At 42.4% G+C, this 17,430-nt stretch overlaps 1 long non-coding RNA gene across 3 annotated transcripts; it reads right to left on the bottom strand.

The window, feature by feature from the left end:
* Positions 1–9,411: 9,411 nt before the first annotated feature.
* Positions 9,412–17,087, bottom strand: LOC117095303. Of its 3 annotated transcripts, none has more exons than XR_004441908.1 (3): positions 16,729–17,087; positions 16,286–16,355; positions 9,412–9,467 (listed from the first exon to the last, which is right to left on the bottom strand). It is a non-coding gene; the product is annotated as an uncharacterized LOC117095303 (long non-coding RNA). The 3 variants fall into 3 exon arrangements; XR_004441910.1 differs by having other exon boundaries at positions 9,421–9,464; XR_004441909.1 differs by lacking the exon at positions 9,412–9,467 and adding an exon at positions 12,274–12,432.
* Between the last annotated feature and the right edge of the window lie 343 nt (positions 17,088–17,430).

The following is a 17,430-nucleotide window of genomic DNA, read 5'->3' as shown; positions in this document are numbered from 1 at the left end:
AAGCCTGTTGAGTTCTGCGTTTAAGCCCAGTTTGAGGGAATGTGGCGCTCAGTGTTTTTAATCACACAGGATTAAACTTGGCTTTCAAGTTTTGTATAAAGCTAGTGCTAGCTGGTAAATGTGCATTCTGACTACCAGTGTGAAGAAAAATTAATTCAATTCAGGCAACTCGGCCTACATGCACTGGTGCTGTTGGATCCGTTTTGTGGAAAGGGACAGTGTCCTTCCTGCTACAGAGCTCATGCTTGATTGGTCTGCATTAGTGTCATCCTGGCTATCAGAATATTTTGAATATTGCTTCTGACTTACATCTGTACTCTTTTCTTCACATGTAGGTTAGATTACCAAGCTGTAACCCAAGATGACCTGTCCAACCATGAAAATAAACACCACTGACATGTCTAAACTTTATGGGCAACGGGTGAAATGCAGTGGATTTACAAGGAGCTACCCCCCAGGCTTCATCAAATGAGGCAACTGAGTGCTGTTGAAATAATTGTTTTATTTACAGTCCATTAAACTTCCAGTGGGCAGATTACCAAACCAGGGTTGATCATACCTGGGACCATAGGTCAGTAACATCCCTTACTTGTAACCATTTCTCCCTAGAGTCCAGACTAGTGGACACGTTCCTCTGGTCCAACCATGTTCTGGCCTCCATGACTCTGATGGTTCAGCTTATTAGGTCAGCTCTTGTGGAGTTGTACATGTGCTTTCCTGCAAGATCAAGAAAGTTGATCCCCAGGTCACATTGAGTCCTTAGTCCTGAATGTTGTATCCTACACTGAATTTCTCAGGTGCATCACTCTGTCTGCAAGGGCTGAGAATGGGGAGGAAGATGGGAAAAAGTTTTGAGAGTTATGTAACAGTTTTGAAGTTGGAGATTGTATTTCTCTCGTTCACTTTTCCTGGGCCATCGTAAATACTTCTTGCATAAGCACAGCCAGTCATATGTGGTAGGCCAGTCCTGACCTACTATTCCAAACGTATAATTATGACTTATAATAAGTAGGACTTATAATAAGAAGGATGATAATTGTCATGTAGTGATGGAACAGCCATGTGCTGAACACAGGGCTAGATGGTTTCACATACATTGTCTCACTTATATTTTATTTATTTATTTTTGAGACAGGGTCTTGCTCTGTGGCCCATGTTGGAGTGTGGTGACACCATTATAGCTCACTGCAGCCTCAAACTCCTGGGCTCAAGTGATCTTCCTGCCTTAGCTTCCTGTGCAGCTAGGACTACAAGCGTGTGCCACCATGCCTGACTAATTTTTTTTTTTTTTTTGAGACGGAGTCTCGCTCTGCCGCCCAGGCTAGAGTGCAGTGGCCGGATCTCGGCTCACTGCAAGCTCCGTCTCCCGGGTTTACGCCATTCTCCTGCCTCAGTCTCCCGAGTAGCTGGGACTACAGGCGCCCGCCACCTCGCCCGGCTAGTTTTTTGTATTTTTTTTTTAGTAGAGACGGGGTTTCACCCTGTTAGCCAGGATGGTCTCGATCTCCTGACCTCGTGATCCGCCCGTCTCGGCCTCCCAAAGTGCTGGGATTACAGGCTTGAGCCACCGCGCCCGGCCAAATTTTTTTTTTTTTAATTTTTTTAGAGATGGGGTTTTGCTATGGTGTGCAGGCTGGTGTTGAACTAGTGGCCTCAAGCAATCCTCCCATCTCAGCCTCCTCAAGTGCTGGCATTATAGACGTAAGCCACTGCGTCCAGCTTCATTTAGTTTTTAGAACAATAATCCTGCAAATAGACATTTCTCATCTTTTATAGATAAATAACCTGAGGCTCTGAGAAACTTATAACTTGCTCATTTACTTAGCCCAGCTCAGTCTAGCACCAATTTTATATCTTTAAAATTCCCTTACTTACTCCTCTAGTCAAGGTTATCTTGGGCACAGAGAGTTCTTTAAATATTCCAGCCACCTGTCACCCAAGGAATGTTCTGAACCCTGACAGTCTCTGAAGTGTTCCTGCCCTTGCATGAAAATGACTCTATCTGGTTTATAATTAGAAGTGAAATGATTTTAAATGGCTTCCACATGGCTTAGTTTTCCAAGCAGTTCCAGTTACATAGAACTTCATATAAACAGATAATGAGAGGCTAGAGTTGGAGAGCACAGTTCCTGTTTCCAAATTGGCTTGAAGTGGGGACATCTGCTCTGCATGAAACCTGGGTCAGGCTGCCCCTCTCATCTGTGACCTCCTGTGGTCAGGAGGGGCTTGCTCTGGATTATCTAAAGACTTCACAAGAGTACTGGAAGCGGGGACAGAATCAACTGGAGCAAAAAAACCTAATTGGTTTGAATCTTTCCTTGACTATCAGTAATTATTTTGAGATTGATGGCCTATCTTATAATAAAATAACTGTTTCCTTTCCAAAGATAGGATTTCTTGCCTTGGTTGCAGTCCAAACAATTTCACTTAACTGGCTTTCACAAAGATGACCTGATAGGAGTCTAATGACTTTCCTTACAATGAATTATGCAGATTGGAGGATATTTACTCAATAAGTTTACTTCCAGCCTTCCCCTCCATATTCTCAACACACACACATAGCCTTTTATTACTAATACTATTATTATTTATTATTATTTTTTGAGATGGAGTCTCGCTCTGTCTCCTAAGCTGGAGTGCAGTGGCGCGATCTTGGCTCACTGCAAGCTCTGCCTCCCAGGTTCACGCTATTCTCCTGCCTCAGCCTCCCAAGTAGCTGGGACTGGGTGCTCACCACCATGCCCAGCTAATTTTTTGTATTTTTAGTAGAAGTGGGGTTTCACCGTGTTAGCCAGGATGATCTCGATCTGACCTCGCGATCTGCCTGCCTCGGCCTCCCAAAGTGCTGGGATTACAGGCATGAGCCACCGTGCCTGGCCTATTATTATTATTTTTAATTCCAAAACTGAATGGAGAATGTGGGAGTTGAAAACTTGTGCAAGTTGTAGAGCCTGGGTCTGAGGTTTCCCTTGAAACTGTCACTGGTCTTCCAGAAGACCAGCTATCCCAGATATATTAATAGTAGAATCGAAGGGCCCTGAGATACCTGACTTCAGAAATTCTTGAGTTCCCAAAGCCAGCATAGAGCTAGAGGATCTCCTGCATGAAGCTTGGAGGGCCAGTATGTGCTCATGAGAGAGGCAGAGGGAGAGTGTCTTCCAGAATGCCAATCTAGGGTCCTGGAAAACCCTGCTCAACAAACAGTGTTTCTTCTTTTCCTCAGCAAATCCAAGTGGATCCCTTCTTTGTATGATGGTTTTGGGCTCTGTCTTTTCCATAGATTATTTCTGCCAAGTCTGGTCTTCAATGATGCAGTTAATTGATAAATCTCATCTACTTTAATTTAATGCTTGAATGAGTGGCTACTCATGCGAGGTATTGGTCTAGGTATTGGGCTGCAAAGATGAACCAAATTTAGATTCTTCCCCAAGGAGTTTACAGTCTACCAGGAGAGAAGTCAAGTATAGCTGGGGATGGGAAGGGATGCACATAAACACACCGTTACTATAGGGTATGTTAAGATAGAAAGAGGCAAAATGTAATGAAAGAAGATGGGAGGAAATGGCCCCAGTGACTCCTCATAAGGGGCAGAGAACCCCTGAAAAGGCAGTTTCTAGTTTGAAGGTTCTCTGAGATACGTAATGTCTACTTGAGCCAGGATAAATCTGCTTTGGGCTTTTATTTCTATTTCTTTCCTAGCTTCTGGAAAGAGGGCTTTCATGGAGGACGCTGACAGCAGGTTTAAAATGGGGGGCGTGGTTTGGGGGTTTGGTGAACCCCACCGATAGATGTGAAGCCAGAAGGAGGAAGCCCAATGCTGGTATGGTTTCCTGCTCAAGAAGATGCCAGAGCCTCTGAGCAGGGGTCATGGTCTGAGGAGGCTTGTGACTCTCTTGTTTAACTTACAGCTTTAAAGGAAATAACATCTTTGTAGCCAAAGTCCACGGGGATTTGTATTTGTATTTCTAAAAAAAGAGGAAGACTACACAAAAACCTGTAGTCAAATATTGATTGCAGCTTCATTTGTAATAGCCAACGACTGGGAATAAGCTAGATGTTTCTCAGTGGGCGAATGGTTAAATAAACTATGGTACGTCTATATCACTGAATACTGCTCAGCCATAAACAGGAATGAGTTACTGGTGCATGGAACAACTTGGATGAATCTCAAGGGAAATGTGCTGAGTGAAAAAGTCAATCCAAAGTATTGCATATTGTGTGATTTCATTTATATAAACAATAACACATGGTAGAGATGGAAAGCAGATTAGGGATGGATGGGGTTAGCAATGGGAGTGTGGGGTGGGAGTGAAGTGGATGTATGCAGGTATTGTGAAAGGGTAACAGGAGAAGGAAGCCTTGGAATGGTTCTATATCTTGACTGTAGTAGTGGATATGCTAATCTCCACATGTAATAAAACTGCAGAAGCCCAAACACATACACACATGCACACGTGTGAGCACACATAAAAATGAGGAAATCCAGGCTGGGCACGGTGGCTCACATCTGTAATTCCAGCACTTTGGGAGCCTGAGGTGGGTGGATCACGAGGTCAGGTGTTTTAGACCAGCTGACCAACATGGTGAAACCCCGTCTCTACTAAAAATACAAAGAAAATTAGCTGGGCATGGTGGTGCGTGCCTGTAATCTCAGCTACTCAGGAGGCTGAGGCAGAAGAATCGCTTGAACCTGGGAGGTGGAGCTTGCAGTGAGCCGAGATTGCGCCAGTCTGGGCGACAGAGCAAGACTCTAAAAAAAAAAAAAAAAAAAAAAAAAAAAAAAGAAATCTGACTAAAATTAGTGGATTGTATCAATGTCATTTTTCTGGCTTTGATATTGTACTATGGTTTTGAAATATGGTGTGATTAGCAAAACTGGGTAAAGGGTACAGGAGATGTCTTTGTAATATTTCTTACAAGTGCATGTGAATCTATAATGATCTCAAAACAAAAAGTTTAAAAAGAAGAAAAAGAGGCTTGTGAGCTTCCTTAAGCCTGTGACTTGCTTCACATTTATCATGTTTGTTACCTTCCCTGACACAAGCAGGAGGTGAGCGTTGGGGAGGTTCTGAGGATAGAGAATTACTCCTGGCTTAGGGGTAGACTGGCTCCATTGAGGAGGCCGAATGGCATCTGAACCCTGAAAGACTGTCGAGAATTGGGCACATAAAGTATAAAGGGAGAGTGTATAGGTAAAGACAGAGGGCAGGACAGAATGGGATGAGAATGTGAAATGAGACATAATTGGGTTTGGTTGGGAAAAAGAGGGAAGGAGTGGGGGTAGAAGTGGAAAAGAAGGTGGGGGCAAATCATGGTAGTTGAGAGGACTGGGCAATGGGGAGGTCATTGAAGACTCCGTGAGGGTGCTGAGCTGTGCTTCAGGGAAATCAGTCTGGCAGCAGTGTAGGGAGAGAGGTCAGATGGGGATATAGAGGGAGAGAAATTAGGAACCCATTCCTGCAATCTGGGAAACAGAGAGGTCAAGATTAATTTCCTCTGCCTGTACTAGGATCATTTACAAGTTAAGTTTATTTCTCTCTCATATAAAAGAAGTTATGGTAAGCAGTCCAGAACTGATATGTACACACCACAAAGTTATCAGGGATCTAGTCCTTTTCTAGCTCTCTGCTGTGCCATCCCTAGGGTGCTGCTGTCGTTCTCAAGGTCATTGCAGCAGCAAAGTTGAGGAACTGGGTAGAAAAGCATGTTTTTATAGAACAGCTTCCCAGAAGTCCCACATAACATGCTTGCCTACTTCCCATTGGCTAGAACTTAGTCACGTGGCCACATCTAACTGGAGGGGAGTCTGGGAAATGTAGTCTTTTAGCTGAGTCGCCATGTGCCTGGCTAAAATGGAGAGTTCATTAAGGAAAAAAGGGAGAAGGGATGTTGGGGAAGGCAAATGGTATTATGCCTCAGAGTCTGAATTCAAGTAGTGGTGAAGAGAATGGAGAGGAGAGGGAGAATATGTGAGATATGCAGGCACATAATGACTGGGCTTGACAAGTGATTAGAAATGGGTTGGAAATAAGAGAGGTTTGGAGCCTGAGTAAAGTGAAGTGGTGGAAACCATAGCTAACATGTGCCAGGCACTGGTCTAAGTGTTTTTGCATGTATTTCACATTGATTCCTCATGACAGCACTATGAGGTAGGTCCTGCTATTATTATCTCAATTTTGCAGATGAAGGAAATGGAACATTGAGGTAATTTGCTTGCCCAAGCATCACAGTTAGTAGCAGAACCAGAATTTGAACCTGGGCAGCTGGTTCCAGAGCTGGTACCCTTAACCACTGCTGTAGACTGAATCTTTCTGTCCCCTCAAAATTTGAATGTTGAAACTTAATCTCCAGTGTGATGGTATTTGGAAGTGGGGAGGTCTTTGGGGGATGATTAGATCATGAAGATGGAGTCCTCATGAATGAAATTAGTGCCCTTATAAAAAAGACCCCAGAGAGCTCCCTACCCCTTTTGCCACATGAGGACTCAATGAGAAGACAGTCTTCCGTGAGCCAGGAGGAGGGCCTGATATGGTTTGGATCTTTGTCCCTGCCCATATATCATGTTGAAATGTAATCCCCAGTGTTGGAGATGAGGCCTGGTAAGAGGTGATTGGCTCATGGGAGTGGTTTCTCACAGTTTAACACCATTGGCCTTGATGCTATTGTCATGATAGTGAGTTCTTGTGAGATCTGGCTGTTTAAAAGTGTATGGCACCCCTCTCTTCTCTCTTTTCCTCCTGTCCCAGCCATTTGAAGTGTTGGCTCCTCTTTGTCCTTCTGGCATGATTGTAAGTTTCCTGAGGCCTCCCTAGAAGATAAGCACATGGCAGCATCATGCTTCCTGTACAGCCTGCAGAACTGTGAGCCAATTAAAATTCTTCTTTATAAACTACTCGGTCTCAGGTATTTATTTATAGCAATGCAAGAACAATCTAATACAAGGCCTTATCAGACACTGAATCTGCTCATGCCTTGATCTTGGACTTCTCAGCCTCTAGAACTGTGAGAAATGAATGCTTGATCCACCCGTCTATGATATTTCAGTTATAGCAATCAAAATGGACTAAGACAACCACTATGCCTGTGGTGGCACTGTGAATAGAGAGAGAGGGAACACAGAAATATCTAGATCTGTGTGCTGATACCACTTATTTTCTCCACATTATTCTCCTTTTTCCTTGATTATATTTAACTTCTGTAGTGCTCTGTTGTACGTGGTATAGAAAACTTGTTGAGTTGACTTTCCCACGTGGGCTTGGAAGACCACACACAGATCTGATAACCTGCCCTTTGTTTTGGTCATTGACAATTTCAAGCCTTGGCCTGGGGTAGGCACTGAGCATTGATAATGCCTTGGGGCATTTCAAACCTTACTTTCCCTCCAGTAGCCTCTGGCCCTCTTTTTGGTACCCCTAGCGGGCCCGAAAGGCACCCTGGGTTCGAACCAGGGACCTCAGGGTCCCCAGGGCCCATCGCAGCAGCTGATGGGAAGGCACTTTCTTCTGGGGGTGGTTCTGGGGGCTGCATTCCAGATGTCCCAGTTGGTCAGGAAGTAGATTGCCCAGAGCCTATGTTACCAGGTCCAAATGGGACAAGAGAGGAAGGAAAAGCCAAGAGGCAAGCTAGTGGGACCCAGAGCCTTGGGAAGCTGATGCCTGGGAAAGCCTAGGTAAGAAGCTAGGCTTAATATGGTTTCTAGGGTGCAGTGGGCAGCTCTGCTTTCCAAGGGCTGGGGATATAGCTCGAGAAAGGACAGAAGAGATTTGTTTTGTAGCCAAATGTAACTTGGAAACAATAATCTGTCTGCCACCGCTGTTTTGCAAAAACCATGATAGAGGCCAAATCCATGCCAGGGCTGAAGACCAAGAATGGAGTAATGTCTGCAGAGAGAAGGGTAATTAGCAAATTCCTTAATTAAAGTTGGGTTCCTGTTTTTCCAGTCAATTCTAATCATTTGCTAGATTTTAACACAGCTTCTTTGGCCTGCAGGGTACAGCCATAGAGTTCAGAAAACCAGGATCCAATGATCTTGGATAAAGTAAGTAAGACCTGGTTTCCTCTTCTGTGAAATGACTATCACAAAATTTATTTCTCGAAGCTGTAAGAATCTAAAAAGTAACATGTAAAATGTTTTCAATCTCTCAAGGTTAGTTATTTATTACATTAGTGATAATGATGCCATGTTAGCCACTAATGTCTGTTAGTGAAGGCTTCTGTGCTTAAATTTCATGCTTCATTGAATCCTACTGATCTCCTTTTCTCACCAAGGTGCCATTCTGCACTGACACCTGTAATCAAAGCTTGAAGATTTACTTAGGTACCAAAAGATTAATCTTGACAAAATTCATGAAGTTTCTGCTCACTAGACATTAGCCATCATCCCTGGTATGTGACATCCTTCTCTTATCCTGATTTCTAAACATATATTTAAATATAGGTTAAGAAAGTATTGTTTCAGAGCCAGTAAGTTAACGGAAAAAAAAAGGGCTTTCTTTGAAGAAGAATCTCACACTGTATTGAACCTCAATGTTTTGATATACAGTGCCTCTATTTTAGTTGTTACTAAATACTTTCATTTTCCATTCCACTTCTTTTTCTTTTTCTTCAACCAAGATGTAATTGCTGGAGACCAAGCTCATCTGTAATTATTCCATAATAAAAATATAGACAGGAATAAGATGTAGTCCTGTCCTCAATAAGTTCATAGTCTGGGAGAGAAGACAAACTTGAAAATAAATAATTGCAATACATGAGACAAATGCCATCGAATAAATATATACAGGGTACAGAGGTGGCATCTCAGGAAGAAGGAACAAAAACGCCTTGACATTTCAGCTGGGAGGAGAAGATACATGTTGGTATCATCACTGTCTAAGTGTGTAAGGAGGAATACTTCTCTGAATAGATCTTTTTGCGTAGTTTTGACCTTCAGAAGCATGTTAATGTTTTATATATTCTTTTCTAAAAGAAAGGACTAATCCTAGTAGCTTATGAACATAGTATTTGACTATATACCCTCAGCCTTAGATGAAGGAATATGTAGAATTGTACATACATACATACTACTACTACTACATCTCCTCCTCCTCCTCCTTCTTCTTTCTTCCTTCCTTCCTCCTTCCTCCCTCCTCCCTCCTCTATCCTCCCTCCTCCTCCTCCTTTTCCTCCTCCTTCTTTTTTTTTTTTGAAATGGTGTCCTGCTGTCTTTCCCAGGCTAGAGTGCAGTGGTGAGATCTTGGCTCACTGCAACCTCCGCCTCCTGGGTTCAACCGATTTTCATGCCTCAGCCTCCTAAGTAGCTGGCACTACAGGCACGTGGCACCACACCTGGCTAATTTTTTGTATTTTTGGTAGAGATGGGGTTTCGCCATGTTGGCCAGGCTGGTCTCAAACTCTTGACCTCAGGTGATCCACCAACCGCGGGCTGTCAAAGCGCTGGGATTACAGGTGTGAGCCACTGCACCCTGCTGAGAAAAAGCAATTCTGAAACAACTTTATATCTGTGAAAGTTGTCACAATCAAAAGGAAGTCACTTGTGTTACAATCCTGACAAGTGGAGCCAGGGAAGGAGATGAAGGGAGGGTTCTCATGAATGTATGCCTGATAATAAGAACTATTGCAAAACACTGCAAAAACCACAACCTTGCACAAAGGTCACTGTAACTTTACACAGAAAATACTTCTGCAAGGATGTCTGTCCAGCAACTGCCCATCCGACTTCAGACTGACACCACCCTTGTTATTGATCCTTGTAGCCAAGGATAATTGACTCAAAGCAACTTATGTAATCTCCCTCATTTTTCCTTTAAAAACTTTCATTTGTCTCAACCTCCCTGAATACGCACGTAGTTTACTATGGCGTGTGCATTCCCATTGCAATGAGACTCCTTAATAAATATCATTTTCTTTCAGAGAATCTCCCACTCTGTTGTTTAGGTTTGACGTATGTATTACAGGAGTGAGCAAATGAGTAAATGTGTTGCTATTGGGAAGCAGGGTTCTCATTAAGGAAAAAGTGACAATATATGGAATGGGGAGAAGGCAAGAAAGAGCCCTGTTGAGATGGATTGAAATTTGGGATATCACTGTGTATTATATTTCTAAAATGCATACGTATGTGTGTATATAAATTTGCATGAATATATACACCTGTGTGTATTACCTAGTTTTTGTCTGCTGAAAGGGCCAAGAAGCAGTAACACCTCAGTGGCAATGGACACACCTTGTGCCCACATCTTGGTCTCTAATTCCATTCCCCACCAAAAGGACTCAGGGCTCTTGGGAGAACCAACTGATTCCAGATTAGGGCAGGCTGTACCAGGTGAGCCTGGAACTTTCTGAATTTCTAGTATAACAGAATGTTCTGCTATGCTGATACTAGAACTTAAGAATGAGCTCAAAAAGAGATGGGACCACGTCACAAGGACACAGGAGACAGCCTGAAAGAACTCCTGCTGGCTAAATCTGGGACAATTTAAGTAATTAAGTATAATAATGAATTATAAGCTATTAAAAATCAGAATTTATGAGTCCTTATTGATAATAAATGGGTAAAATATTTACTTTATTTATATGGGGAAAAGCAAGGGCTCTTGCTTACAGTGAAATGCTGAATGCCAACTTATAAATTGGGAGGAAGGGCTGGAGCTGGTAAGTTAGCATTTTAGAACCATTATGGCAAAGATCAGCAAGAATCATCAAGCGAGAATCATCAATGGATGCAAAAACTAGGGAGGAATTTAGATAAGAAGCAGGATATTTGTTTGGTCTAAAAATATTTCCCTACAGACTGAGTATTATTTCCAAGGGAAACAAAAGTAGCAATTATACTGTAGAGAAATTTGACAGCTTGACTGGGTTTTCAAAATCTGCAATGAGGGCAGATGGATGTTGTGTGCCTCCTGATGTGATGCCCTGGGAAGGACACAACGGCACCTCTGTCATATTCCAGCCAAGAATGTATAACCTGAGTCATGAGGAATTATTAGACAAACTCTAAATGAGAAACATTCTGTTAAAAACGGGGCAGGGCTCTAGACTTGGAAAATATCATCGTGAAGGGCTAAGAAAGGGTCTGGAAGTGCTCCAGATCAATGAAGGATGGAGACAGCTAAACTCAATCCCTGACCCTAGACTGGATTCCATTCTGGAGGGGAAAATGCTGTAAAGACATTATTGGGTCAATTGACAAAAATGGGACAGTAGATTAGATAAAAGTACTGTTAAATTTACTGAAGTTGAGGATGATATTCTGGCTACATAAGAGAATGTATACACGTACACATACACAGTGATTTTTTTTTTTTTTTTTGGAGACAGAGTCTTGCTCTGTCGCCCAGGCTGGAGTGCAGTGGTGTGATCTCACCTCACTGCAAGCTCTGCCTCCCGGGTTCAACTGATTCGCCTGCCTCAGCCTCCTGAGTAGCCGGGACTACAGGCATGTGCCATCACGCCCAGCTAATTTTTATATTTTTTTTTAGTAGAGATGGGGTTTCACCAGGTTGGCCAGGATGGTCTTGATCTCTTGACCTCATGATTTCGTGATCTGTCCCCCTTGGCCTCCCAAAGTGCTGGGATTACAGGCGTGAGCCACCGCGCCCGGCCAACACATACAGTGATTCTTGAACAGTGTAGGGGTTATGGACACTGACTCCTCCCATGGTCAAAAATCCTCATATAATTTTTAACTCCCTTGAAACTTAACTACTAATTGCCTACTGTTGACCAGAAGCCCTATTGATAACATAAGCAGTTAATGAACATATATTTTGTATGTTATCTGTATCATATACTATATTGTTATGAAGTAAGCTAGAGAAAAGAAAATGTTATGAAGAATATAATAAAAAAGAGAAAATATATTTGCAGCACTATACTGTATTTATTGATGCTGTAAGTTTGCCTCATCTGTTTACAAGATGAATCGTCCATCTTAAATGATGGCGGCCGGGCGCGGTGGCTCAAGCCTATAATCCCAGCACTTTGGGAGGCCGAGACGGGCGGATCATGAGGTCAGGAGATCGAGACCATCCTGGCTAACACGGTGAAACCCCGTCTCTACTAAAAATACAAAAACTAGCCGGGCGAGGTGGCGGGCGCCTGTAGTCCCAGCTACTCGGGAGCCTGAGGCAGGAGAATGGCGTAAACCCGGGAGGCGGAGCTTGCAGTGAGCTGAGATCCGGCCACTGCACTCCAGTCCGGGCGACAGAGCGAGACTCCGCCTCAAAAACAAACAAACAAACAAACAAACAAACAAACAAAAAAAACATGATGGCAACCGCAACTGCAGACATCAATCTATGGTACATATCAAGCAATTTCACTTTTTCTTGTAATGTCATGACTTTTCTCTGCTTCTTGGGAGCACTTCCAGCATCACTTGTGGCACTTGGTATGGGTTCCATGGTGTTATTCAAATTTTATAGTATTGCACTAAACATGATGAAAAATACACGAGAACCGCGAAAGGTTACATTTTACTGTGATGAAGGATATAGTAGAGACGAACTGCTTACGTGAAGATGATTAGTGTTGCACAGCATCTACTCACATCATTGTACTCACTGCAATAACAATAGGTGGTAGCTATTAAATTATTACAGTAGTGCAGTATGTACTGCAGTGAACTTTATGCAGTGGCGATTTCAAACTACATCTTTATGTGTGTTTACATTTCTCTCGACTGTGAATGATACCACCTATAGTCTGGAAGTATTTGTGTGTGTATGCTTTGATAAATATCATCTAATAATAATAGATTTGTGTACATTTTACAGTTGTAAATGACAAAATAGACTAGTATCTACATATGTTTTCATAACATACCTCATTTTTTCTTAATTTTTATAGCTATGTGGTTAAAATAGCTTCATCTAGGGTATTTTAGGCTATGCAGTTTATCTGCAAATTTTTTCAAATTGTTGTAAATCTCCAAAAAATTTCCAATGTTTTTATTGAAAAAAATCTGGGTATTTGTGGACCAGTGCAGTTCAAACCTGTATTATTCAAGGATCAACTAATACACATAGAAAAAGAGAGAGAGAGCGAGGAAGAACAAATAATAAAACAAATGGGTTAACTGTTAATAATGGGTGGATCTTGGTAAAAGAAATACAGGCATTCTTTTTTTTTTTTTTTTTCTTGAGACGGAGTCTTGCTCTGTTGCCAGGCTGGAGTGCAGTGGCGTGATCTCGACTCACTGCAATCTCTGCCTCCCGGGTTCAAGCAATTCCCCTGCCCCAGTCTCCTGCGTAGTTGGGACTACAGGCATGTACCACCATGCCTGGCTAATTTTTTTTTTTTTTTTTTTTGATTTTAGTAGAGACGGGGTTTCACTATGTTGGCCAGGATGGTCTCAAATTCCTGACCTCAGGTGATCTGCCTGCCTCTGCCTCCCAAAGTGCTGGGATTACAGGCGAGAGCCACTGTGCCCAGCCTAGAAATACAGGCATTCTTTTACTATTTTTGTTCTTACAGTTTTTCTCTTAAGTTTAAAATTATATTGAAATAAAAAATATTCAGTCCTGCATGTTCTGCTTTGGTTCGGGAACATTTGTCTCCCTACTATGCCGTAGGTTGGTTTTGGTTCTGGGGATCCTGTTGATGTCTGACCATGTCTTAGAATAGATAATGCCAGGAATTAAAAAAAATCTTTTATTTTGGGTAGTGAAACGCTTTCTTTGCAAATGCAATCTTATGTGGGGCATCAAGCTGCAGAGGGGATGACAGAAGCCGCTCTGAGGGAAGCATGTGTGTGCTTTTTGGGTGTTGTATCAGTCCTGTCCACTGTGCCTCCCTCTCCTCTGCCTGCTGGGCAGCTCTGAGGCACCTCCAGGGAATGTTTGACAACCACTGCTCAAAATTAAACTGGCCACGGTCCAACTGACGTTAGCAGCCCCTGAATGAGAATGACTGTTCTTGATTGGGTGAAAACCTCAGAATGATTTCAGAGCAGTTGACTTGTGCTTTGTGAACATGGCCTCATGCGTGCTTTCAGTGATAAATGTCCAGTTTTTTTTCCTGCCTCTCCATGAGGTTACTCTGCCCTTGGCCCGTGGTTCACACTTGACAACTATTCAGCCACAAGGCTCTGCAGGTCAAGCCCAGGGTGTGATGGTTTCAGAGTTGAGTCCTTTCTGAAGAAGTGTGTATAGATCAGACTTATGTAAATAGAATCACATTTTCCCATAGCTGCTTTATGGTCATTTGAGATTCATTTTCAAATGGCCATGGTGCCTTGCTGCAGGTAGAATTTATATTTATCTATCTTCTTCCTTTCCTTTTCTGTCAGGTAGTTAAGAGTCTTTAACATGTTTGGTGGAGGGGAGCTTGGCATTTAAAGCCCTTTTGAAAGTGACTTAGCCCCTCAACTGCTCTGAAAGTTGGAACCTCCAAAGGTTTATATCTACTTTATAGCTCAAACCCGAGTCAACCTAAAAGGTAAGAGTATTATTTATTCAAGAAGCCTTGGAAGATTGTACATAACAAATTCATTTTGTCGAAGAGGATGCAGCCATCTTCTTAATGATTTACCTCAAGTTTCCGTAAAACTTTTGGCAGGGACCAAGACCGCAAGACCCTTAATGGCCACCCACCCCATTGTTCTTTGCATGGGAAGACGAGACTCCCACATCATGAACTGCTATAAAGTTGAGGACAGAGAGGACCCCTGGGTTTCATCTCTTGTGACAATTCCTGTTAATGGTAGTAACTTCCTGGAGTCCTATGTTGAAAAGGTTTCTGGGGTAGCATCTGGGCTTGGTGAGAAAGGGTTATGATCGATTTGTGATGTCTACTTGGGTGTGGAATGGGAACATTATCCAGGTGTTTGCAGCATACATGATATTCCTGGCCTAAAAATAACTCTCAGGGGCTCTGTTTGTTTGGAAAGACCGTGCCCCTTCATTGGCCATGAGCACTGGTCTATTTTACGTGATTTCTTACTAAACAAGGAACCCTGGCTGTGTTGCCCTATATGGGAGGAACCAGAGAACACTTGCTGAGGCTTTGGGTGATTTTCCTGCACACATATTTCCAACCCATTGCAACAAAGGAGCCCTTAGTACAGAGTATGGTAAATGAAGTGCACCCCTCACCCCTAGCCTGTACCAAACAAGATATGTTTGGGTTCAGCTGGTTGGCATGTCCATATTGAAATTTTAGAATCTTAGCCTTTCTTTTTAAAATTTCAGAACCTTGAAATTTCTTGTAGTTGTACAAACTCTGCGATGTTTCCCTGTAATTTAAGTGCCAAGAAAATTTGACTCTGGCAGACCCAACCTCTCTCAACACCTACCTCAATACTGAGGCCTAAGAAGCGGAATAGAATTTAGAGAAAATTCCTCTGTCAAGCTATGCCTGATACTCACAGATGGATGGCGATTTTCCTCCCTTGAATCCCACAGCATTTTTAACCTCTTAGGTTAACTATGTAGTGCTTTTGGCTTTGTTTTCATTAGGTTCCCCTTCATCCGCCTCCTGCCCTATAGATGATGAAAATCTTCTAACATTTAATCAGCAAAAATGTTTGAAGGACAATTATTGTGTTTTACTTTCCTTCGTCTTCTCAGCACTCCTGGCAGTGTTGCAAAGACCCCTTCAAAGACCCTTCTAAGACCCTAGTATGTGTTTGCAAAGTGACTTATTTCAAAGACACTTGTTTTTGAAATTATTTTCAGGGTAAGAATAAAAAGGCTGACTGAGCCGTGTTAACCTAGGCAATTTGTGATGGAATTGTGCCTTCCATCTCTCTGCCTTTTTCCCCTTCTCCAGGTGTTCAGATTTCAGTTGCTTTTGGAAATCCTCAAAGACCAATTTTCTGAAGCTGAGTAGCTGGAGATGTTCTTACTGGGAGGCAGCATATTAAAGGCAGTACTTAGAAGGATTCAATGCATGTTGTATTCACAAACAGCCGCGACTAAGGAAGACTGTGTGAATGTCATCGTATTTCTCAGTAACACTTGCTTGCCTTAGCCAGTGTGGCCCTCCCTTCTCTGAAGCAGAACCCAGGTCCTTATCTATGCAGTCCTTTCAGGTCAGACCTTGTTTACATGGACACTTGCCTGCATATGTTCTCTGTTCTAACTTTGGGGCCAGATAAATAAACAGCAGGCTGAAGGCAAAAATACCTCCATTGAAAGAAGTCATGGCTAGAAATGGGGCCCCAGAGAGGAGCAGAAATAGGTACAAGAAACTAAGAAAGAGCAGCTTAAGCCGTACTATTTAGAGTGCCAAAGGAGGGCCCACATTTCTATTTTGAAACTTGTATAAAATGGCTCTATCTTACCTCTCCTCCTCTTGTATCCTCCCTCCTTCACAGAAGAATCTGTGAAGATCTTATAATTAAAAAGTTGAAACTAGAAAAAAAAAAACAAAAAACAAAATGAAAATGACACCTCTAGATGTGCTTTGTTTTTTGATTCAAATAAACTGAAAACACATTAAAATCAGAGTTTCAGATAATTTTTATGTGACTCTCCTTCAATATAGTGCCCCAGTTTCATTCTATCCAAGTGGATGGTCTTGACATGACCATGGTTTGAGATACTTTGAAAAGTCAAAGATAATAAGTTTTTGTTTATGGAAGAAATTTAAAAAACCCGAGGTATTTTGTAATTTCTTGGTAACTTACTGATAATGACCAACTGGATCCTGAATTCCAACAGATAATCTAAAACTCATGTATCTAAATATACACATCAACACTCCCGCCTGTCTCCCCAAACTCACCTCCAGTTTGCCCCTGCCTCACCAGGCTCTAGGCCCCTTTCTCCCTTTCTGCTTCAAAGTTGCCTCCAGGTGCTGTTCCCTGTCCTGGAAGGATATTCTCCTTCCTTTCCTACTGCAGACAGGTGGCCTTCCCTAATCACCCTGATCACTGAGAGTAATCAATAATAACTTCTTATTCTTTATTTTAGCCTCCTTTTCTTTCCTTCAAAACTTTCATCAAAATTCATACATGTTTTATTTGTTTGTTTACTGGTTTTTGGATTCCCTAAAATTAACCTCTTTGAATGCTGGGACTATGTCTCTCTGCTTTACCCTGGGGTTTCCAGTCGCAAAGGACTGGTTGAATGAATGAATAAACTTGTGAGTCATGTAAAAATGGAGCTGGCAGGAAGGAAACACACTAAGCCATTTGCTGGTAGAGTCACTCCCTGGCATCGAGAGGGTTTTTATCAGCAACTTTGCTGCCCCTGCCAAAGGCCAGGCGGGGACATCAGGAGGCATCAGTGTGGAAAATGCAGTAAGAAAAGCGGAGCTCCTTTCGATGCCTGATCATTGGAAGATGTAACGTGCTCTCCGTAGTTCAGTGGTATTTATTACTGGAAAGGGATCCCAATCCAGACCCCAAAAGAAGGTTCTTGGATCTCTTACAAGAGAGAAGTCGAGGCAAGTCCACAGAGTAAAGTGAAAGCAAGTTTATTGAGA

The sequence above is a fragment of the Trachypithecus francoisi genome, unplaced genomic scaffold (assembly GCF_009764315.1).
Source record: "Trachypithecus francoisi isolate TF-2019V2 unplaced genomic scaffold, Tfra_2.0 Lachesis_group13, whole genome shotgun sequence".
In the NCBI taxonomy this organism is placed as follows: domain Eukaryota; kingdom Metazoa; phylum Chordata; class Mammalia; order Primates; family Cercopithecidae; genus Trachypithecus; species Trachypithecus francoisi.
The sequence above is the reverse complement of the archived record's forward strand: the minus strand, read 5'-3'. Positions and strand labels throughout refer to the sequence as shown.